This window comes from Aotus nancymaae, unplaced genomic scaffold (genome assembly GCF_030222135.1).
Source record: "Aotus nancymaae isolate 86718 unplaced genomic scaffold, 86718_ANA_hifiasm-v0.15.2.pri h1tg000267l, whole genome shotgun sequence".
Taxonomy (NCBI): domain Eukaryota; kingdom Metazoa; phylum Chordata; class Mammalia; order Primates; family Aotidae; genus Aotus; species Aotus nancymaae.
The window spans coordinates 605,644-613,310 of NW_026988682.1; the positions used below are offsets into that span (position 1 = coordinate 605,644).

Below are 7,667 nucleotides of genomic sequence, written 5' to 3' on the forward strand. Positions count from 1 at the left end.
TACTGTGCCTGGCCAGATCGCATGAAGTTTAGAGATGACATAGCATCTAGCAGGTAGACTTGCTCACTGGAGGCCTCTTTTTTGCCTGGTGAGTCAGCAGGTTCTGTGTGTACAAGTGATGTTTACTGGTCCACCCCTCATCTAGGTTTTTTAAAATGAGCATTTTCTCTGTTCTGACAATAATAAAATAACAGAATCCATTATCTTTTTTTTTTTTTTTTTTTTTTTTTTTTTGAGACGGAGTTTCACTCTTGTTACCCAGGCTGGAGTGCAATGGCGCAATCTTGGTTCACTGCAACCTCCACCTCCTGGGTTCAGGCAATTCTCCTGCCTCAGCCTCCTGAGTAGCTGGGATTACAGGCACGCGCCACCATGCCCAGCTAATTTTTTGTATTTTTAGTAGAGACGGGGTTTCACCATGTTGACCAGGATGGTCTCGATCTCTTGACCTTGTGATCCACCCACCTCAGCCTCCCAAAGTGCTGGGATTACAGGCATGAGCCACCGCGCCCGGCATCCATTATCTTTTTTAAAAAAGATAATTATATTCAAATTTCTTTATTTTTTATTTTGAGACAGGGTCTCACTCTGTCACCCAGGCTGGAGTGCAGTGGCATGATCATAGCTTACTGCAGCGTCTAACTCCTGGGCTTAAGCAATCCTCCTGCCTCAGTCCCCCAAGTAGGGGGGACTACAGGTGTGTATTTCCACACCTGGCTAATTTTTATTCTTGGAAGAGATGAGGTCTCTATGTTGCCCAGGCTTAACCTATTTTTCAAAGTGGGCAAAAGACTTCAATGGCACTTCACAAAATAGAACATCTAAGTGGTCAAAAAACATATGAAAAAATGCTCAAATTTATTAGTCATTAGTCATTTAAAAACTACAAAGAGAAGCCAGGCATGGTGGCTTATGCCTGTAATTCCAGCACTTTGGGAGGCCAAGGTGGGAAGATTGCTTGAGCCCAGGAGTTTGAGACCAGCATGGGCAACAGAGACAGACTCCAACTCAACAAAAAAAAAAAAAAAAAAAAAAAAAAAAAAATTTGCTGGGTTTAGTGGTGCATGCCTATAGTCTCAGGAGCTACTTAGAAGGCTAAGTAAGGCAGGAAGATTGCTTGAGCCTGGGAGTTGGAGGCTGCAGCGAGCTATGATTGTGGTAATTTATACTTAACATAAAATCTACCATTCTGACCATTTTTAAGTACAGAGTTGGGTGATATTAAACATATTAAACATATTCATAATGTCACACAACCATCATCACCATCCGTCTCCATGGCTCTTTTCTTTTCCTTTTTTTGAGACAGAGTCTCCCTCTGTCACCCAGGCTGGAGTGCAGTGACAGGATCATGGCTCACTGCAACCTCCACCTCCTGAGTTCAAGCAATTCTCCTGCCTCAGCCTCCTATGTAGCTGGCATTACAGGCATCCGCAACCATGCCCGGTTAATTTTTGTATTTTTAGTAGAGACGAGGTACCTCCATGTTGGCCAGGCTGGTCTCAAACTCCTGACCTCAGGGGATCTGCCAGCCTCAGCACTTCAAAGTGCTGGGATTACAGGTGTGAGCCACCATGCCCGGATGGCTCTTCTCTTGTAAGACTGAAACTCTCTACTAGTTAAACACAAACTCCCTGTTCCCTCCTCCTCCGGCCCCTGGCAACCACCATTCTACTTTGTCTTTACTATTTTGAGTATTATTTTGTATTTGTTTTTGTTTTGAGATGACGTCTCATTCTGTCGCTCAGGCTGGAGTATAGTGGCTCGATCTCAGCTCACTGCAACCTCCACCTCCCGGGTTCAAGTGATTCTTATGCCACAGACTCCCAAGTAGCTGGGATTACAGGCATGTGCCATCATGCACAGCTAATTTTTATATTTTTAGTAGAGACATGGTTTCTGCATGTTGATCAGGCTGGTTTTGAACTGCTGACCCGGCCAGGCAAGGTGGTTCACACCTGTAATCTCAGCACTTTGGGAGGCCGAGACAGCAGATCACAAGGTCAGGAGTTTGAGACCAGCCTGGGCAACATGGTGAAACCCTGTCTTTACTAAAAATACAAACATTAGCCGCTCATGGTGGCGGGTGCCTGTAATCCCAGCTACTTGGGAAGCTGAGGCAGGAGAATTGCTTGAGCCTGGGAGGTGGAGACTGCAGTGAACCGAATCTGCAACCTCCTCCTCGGGTTCAAGCAGTTCTCCTGCCTCAGCCCCTCCAGTAGCTGGAATTACAGGTGGGCGTCAACACGCCCGGTTAATTTTTGTGTTTGTAGTAGAGACGAGGCTTCAGCATGATGTCCAGGTGGCTGGGATTGCCCCGCCTCGCCCCAGATCCCCGGGAGAGGCCAGCACGGCCCTCCCGTGGGTGTCACAGAGACAGATGTGATGTGGGTCCCCTGGGAAGGGGCGGGCTGGGTCCAGTCCGCAGGGCCCCTCCGGGGCTGACCTAGGATGGAGTTGAGGAGCGGCAGCACTGGACCCCAGGGCCCCTGCCTGCCTTCTGGTGAGCCGGTGACCCAGGCAGCCCCGGTGAGGCCACGATGTCTGGGCCCTAGCGAGGCCCCAGGCTCCCACAGGACGGATGCGGACAGGGAGATCGGGGAGGCCCTGCTGCCCTCGAGACTGTCCCTCCAGCCCCCAGCTTTCCGTGGTTCTAAGGGCCCCCTCTGCAGGGGAACCAGGGAGCCCGTCCTGCATCCTGAGGCGCCGCGCTTGAGGGACCCCAGAGCTCTAGCCAGGCTGCTTCCTTTCCGGATCGTGAAGCTGAGGTCCAGAGGAGGGCAGGGGCAGATCCTGGAAACTCCCGAGGCAAAGGGAGCAGATCTCGGGGCTGGGATCACAGGGCTCCACTCCTGCCACCTCTAGGGCCCTAGAGCCGGAAGGAGAGACTGGAGCCTTTCGTCCACCGCTGGGGCTGGGCAGAGGCTCAGCCTGCGCAGCAATGTGAAGCTGCTTCTGTGCAGTCCGAGCCGCGGCCCCTTTAAGAGGGGGTGGTGCTTCAGCCTGTTGCTAGGGACGCTGCCAGTGTGCGCGCCTCTATGGAAGCCAAGACAGCGCTTCCGGTGGGGGTCCGGCAGAAGCCGCGGCGTCGTTGAAGCGAGCAGAGGCGGCGGCGATGTGGTCCGAGGGAGCGAAAGCGGCGGCCAGAGGCGGCGGCGCGGTCCCAGCCAGCAGAAGCGGCGGCCAGAGGCGGCGGCGTAGTCCTAGTGAGCAGAAGAGGAGTCGGCGTCCCAGCGAGAAGAAGCGGCGAGTCCGGAAGCGGCGGCGCGGTCCCAGCGAGCTTCGGAGAAGCCGTGGTGGCTTCCATGTGATGGGGGAGCAGGAGGCAGGTCTCCGCGGTAAGTGGCAGGGCACGGACCCCACCAGGAACCTTCCGAGCCTCCCTGCTCCTTCCCCGCCGCTCAGTTTTGGGCCCTGACTCCTTGTGGGCGTCTGGGCCCCAGTAGTCGGCGTGGCGGCGGTTGTGGGGTCTTGGCCGCCCCAGCGTCCACACCCTGGCCGGGAACAGTGTGTGACCCGTGTCCAGCGTATAGGAGCGCCTGGCCCAGAGGCTGTGGTGAAGCGCAGGACCTGGGACCCTCCGAGCCCCACGGGCTTCTGAGCTGAGGTCCAGGGTTATTTTGATGTCTCAGAAACTTTAGAAAGACCTCCCTAGAGCACCATAGAGCAGGGGACATCTGTAGTGTCAATTCTCTGAGGAGTCTCCAGGTATTTAGCTGTTTTCTGTGGTGTGTATTCTGATTTTCATTTTCATCTACAGTGTATGAATTCTCTTTTCTCCAAAACCATACCCGTGTTCCTTTTCTTTCTTTTTTTTTTCTTTTTTCTTTGGAGACAATCTCGCTTTGCCCAGGCTGGAGTGCAGTGGTGCCATCTGGCCCAACTGCAACCTGCGCTCTCGGTTTCAAGCAAGTTTCCTGTCTCAGCCTCCTGAGTAGCTGGGACTACTCAGGAGGGGCCCGCCACCACGCCAGGCTAATTTTTGTATCAGTAGTAAAGACGGGGTTTCTCCATATTGATCAGGCTGGTCTCAAACTCTTGACCTCAGGTGATCTGCTGCCTCGGACTCCCAAAGTTCTGGGATTACTGGCGTGAGCCACTGAGCCTGGCCTCTCGTATTTTTAAGAAACATTCTAGGAATATTCAATAAGTGTGAGATTATCTGTGTGTGGTTTTCAATTAAACCACATGCAGTTAGTTAACTGTTGGATCGTTAATTTTGAGGACCTTTTGTCTGTTGTTCGATTTTATGTCACAGAATTGTCTGTTGAGGTCCTTTGCGAAATATTAGATTCTTTTGCTACTTTGTAGTGTTTTTTGGGTACACCTTAGATGACAACTCATGAATTACATGATTACCTGAAATTTTTGCCTAATCTATAGGATGCTTTTTTTGTTTGGAAAGTAGTTTCTTTGCTGTGCAGAAACTTTTCAGGTTGATGTAGTCCATGTTTACTTTTGCGTTTTATGCATGTAATTTTGGTCACCCATATAAGAAAATACATATCAGTGACAAAGCATTGAATTGTCAATGAGGTTTTTCTTCCAGGGTGTTTGTTTCTTTTTCTCTTTGCCAAGGTGAGCAGAGATTCAAGTGACCCAGAATATATGCTCAACCTGTATTTTAGTTAAAAACATTTTGTGGTTTATGGTCTTTTGCGCTGGTCTTCAGGGTTTTGTTTGTTTGTTTTTTGCGGGGGGTGTGGGGGTTGATTTTCATATATTATGTAAAATCAGGGTCCTGTTTCTCTCTTCTGCATCCAGATAACATTTTTCTCAAAGGTATTCATTGAACAATTCTGCCTTCCACACTGTGGTGGTCTTTATCAAAGTGAGTTGACTGTGTCCATATTTGTGTTGATCTTGTTTTGTCCTCCCTGTTTTTGTCCACAGTTCTAGGTATTGTTTTTATGCAAGTACCATATATCTGCTGCATAAGTGCAGCTTGGCAGTGAGATTTAATATCAAGGATTGTGGGTCCTCACTTTGACTGTATTTCTCAGGATTCCTTTAGATATGAATTGCTTTTATGGTTCCCTGTGATTTTTAGCAATATGTATTTATTTCTTTTAATTTTTTATCACAACATAAAGGTGCAAAATTAGGGGTACATTTTCACACATACAGATTGGGTAATGATCAAATCAGGGTACTTAGGATCTCTATTCCCTCATAAGGTATTATTTTTGTGTGGAGAGAACACTCAAAATTCTCCTTTCTTGTTCTTTTGAAAAATATAATATTGTTAACTCCAGTCACCAGGCTGAGGAGGAGAACACTCAGATTTATTCCTTTAAGGTTAAGAAGAGAACTTTGCTTCCATAACCAATCCCTACTCCCCCTCTATCTCCCAGACCCTGGTAACCAATATTGTGCTTTCTACCTCTTTAAGATAGACATCTTAAGATTTAGTGTTTGTCTTTCTTGGCCCAGCTCATTATATTTAACATAATGTTTTCCAGGTTCATTTTGGTGGCCAAAGAATATTCCCTAGTGTATGTATATGAGAGTTTCTTGATCCCTTCATCTGTGGATGGACAGGTAGGTTGAATGTACCCAGTAGTGGGAATGGTAGGTGGTATGGTATTTTTCTTTTCTATTCTTTGCAGGACCCCCAACTGTTTTTTATAGCATTAATACTAATTTACGTTTCCACAAACAGTTCCCCTTTGTGGAAATTCATACTAGAAGTTGTCTTTTTAGATATTTTAATCTGTTTGTAATGTGCATTCTAGTTGGAGTGAGATAAGATCTGAGTGTGGCTTTGATCTTCATTTTTCTCATGCATAGTAATAGTAACCACATTTTTGCAAATGTTGCATCAGTTTCTTGTCTGCATAAATATCTCTTCAGGTTATTTGGTTTGGTTATTTTTCTGCCTTTTTTTTTTTTTTTTTTTTTGGCCAGCTTGTAGTGTTACTGGCTCGTATCTTTTCAAAAATAACCCCTTATCCAACTGAATGTTTGCCCAAACTTTTCTTATAATTTTTAGTATGCTTTTTCATTTTGTTCATTGTTTCCTTTGTTGGGCACAAACTCTTCAGGCCCCACATGTGTATAATTTCTTGGTTAGCTGTGCTGTTGGTTACTAATCAAGAAAAAACAAAATCACTACCAAAGCAGTCCATTGTCGATAATTTTCTTTTCCTTGTATTTTTGTTTTTTGCAAATCGTGAGCATACATCCAAGTTGCCATAAATGTACACACACTCAAGGTTGTCTTTATAGGAGCTTTATGGTTGCAAGTTTTGTGTATAATCTTTAATACTTTTCAGTTGATTATTGTGTATTTCATACCATAAGAGCCCTGAATTATCCTTTTGCATATGGATACCTAGTTTTGAAAACCTTTCCCATTGTGTCAGTTTGGTAGTGTTTTGAAAAATGTGTTCACTCTATATAAATTTGTGTTTATTATTGAACGCTCTCATTTTGCTCACTGGTCTGTGTTTCTCTGTGTTTATCAGTAACATATGGGTTGGTTAATTAGGGATTTTAATTTAATTAGAACTCAGGGAATGTGATACCTGCCACATGGTTTGTGTTTCTCAGGATAACTTTGGAAATTCAGGGTGTTTCACATTTCCATGAGAGTTTTGGCATTGTTTTCTTTATATATCTTAAAACACCATTTGCCATATGTAAATGTATATAATGAGAGGGTTCAGGGAAGATTTTGATACATGTGTATGTTGAGTAATGATCAAATTGGGTTATTTAGCATCTCTTCACCTCATATAGTTATGATTTTTTTGTGTGGTAACAACATTCAGAATATTTTCTTCTAGCTGCTTTGAAACATATAATATGTTTGTGTTAAGGCCAGTCACCCTGCTGTGGAATAGAGTACCAGAATTGATTGCTGTCATCTGAGGGTAACTTTTTACCCATTACTGATTCCTTCTCAGGCCCTCTCCATCTTCCCAGTGACCTCTAGTAACCCCTATTGAACTTTCTGCTTCTAGGAGATGAAGATGTTTTCAGTCTGCATGCTTGAGATCGTGTGAAATGGGACTTTGTCTACCAGGCTCATTTGTTGGACCTGATGTTCTCCAGGTTTCTTCATGTGGCTGCAGATGGCAGGATTTCCCGAAGCTTTATGGCTGGAACATACTCTGTGGTGTATCTGTATGGTGGTTTCTTCATCCCTGCAGCTGTGTGTGGACAGGTAGGTGGGTTCTGTACCTTGGCCACAGTTACGAGGGCTTCAGTACCCTTGGAAGGCAGATAGCTCTCTTCAGCCCAGAGAGTTCAACTGCTTTAAATGTGGAACCAGTGGTGGGGCTGCCAGCTGACATGGTAGTTGTACTGTGAAGCTTTTCAGGAACCTCTTGCTGTTTCTCATAGTGTGTGTACTAGTTTACACCTCCACCAATAGTGTTGAAGAGGTTACCTTTCTGTAAGTCTACACTGGCTGGCGCCTTCAAAAATTTCTGTTTTGTTTTTGGTAATATTCATAGTGAGTGGAAGGAGACGGAATGTTAGCATGGTTTTCATGGATGTTTTTGTGAGTATTAGTGATATGGAGAAAGTCATTTGAGAAATCCCCACATTGCTTTCCATGGTGTCTGAACTGGTTTGCATTTCCACCAGCAGCAGAGCAGCATCCCTCTTCTCTGCCTCACCTGCATTTGTTCTTGTGGACTGTGTCCTAATCGTCATTCTGG

At 45.8% G+C, this 7,667-nt stretch overlaps 1 long non-coding RNA gene across 1 annotated transcript; it reads left to right on the forward strand.

The window, feature by feature from the left end:
- The first annotated feature begins 3,255 nt into the window (after positions 1–3,255).
- LOC135273119 (uncharacterized) lies at positions 3,256–7,086 on the forward strand. The gene is made up of 3 exons (XR_010340975.1): positions 3,256–3,338; positions 5,463–5,541; positions 6,966–7,086. It is a non-coding gene; the product is annotated as an uncharacterized LOC135273119 (long non-coding RNA).
- The last annotated feature ends 581 nt before the right edge of the window (positions 7,087–7,667 follow it).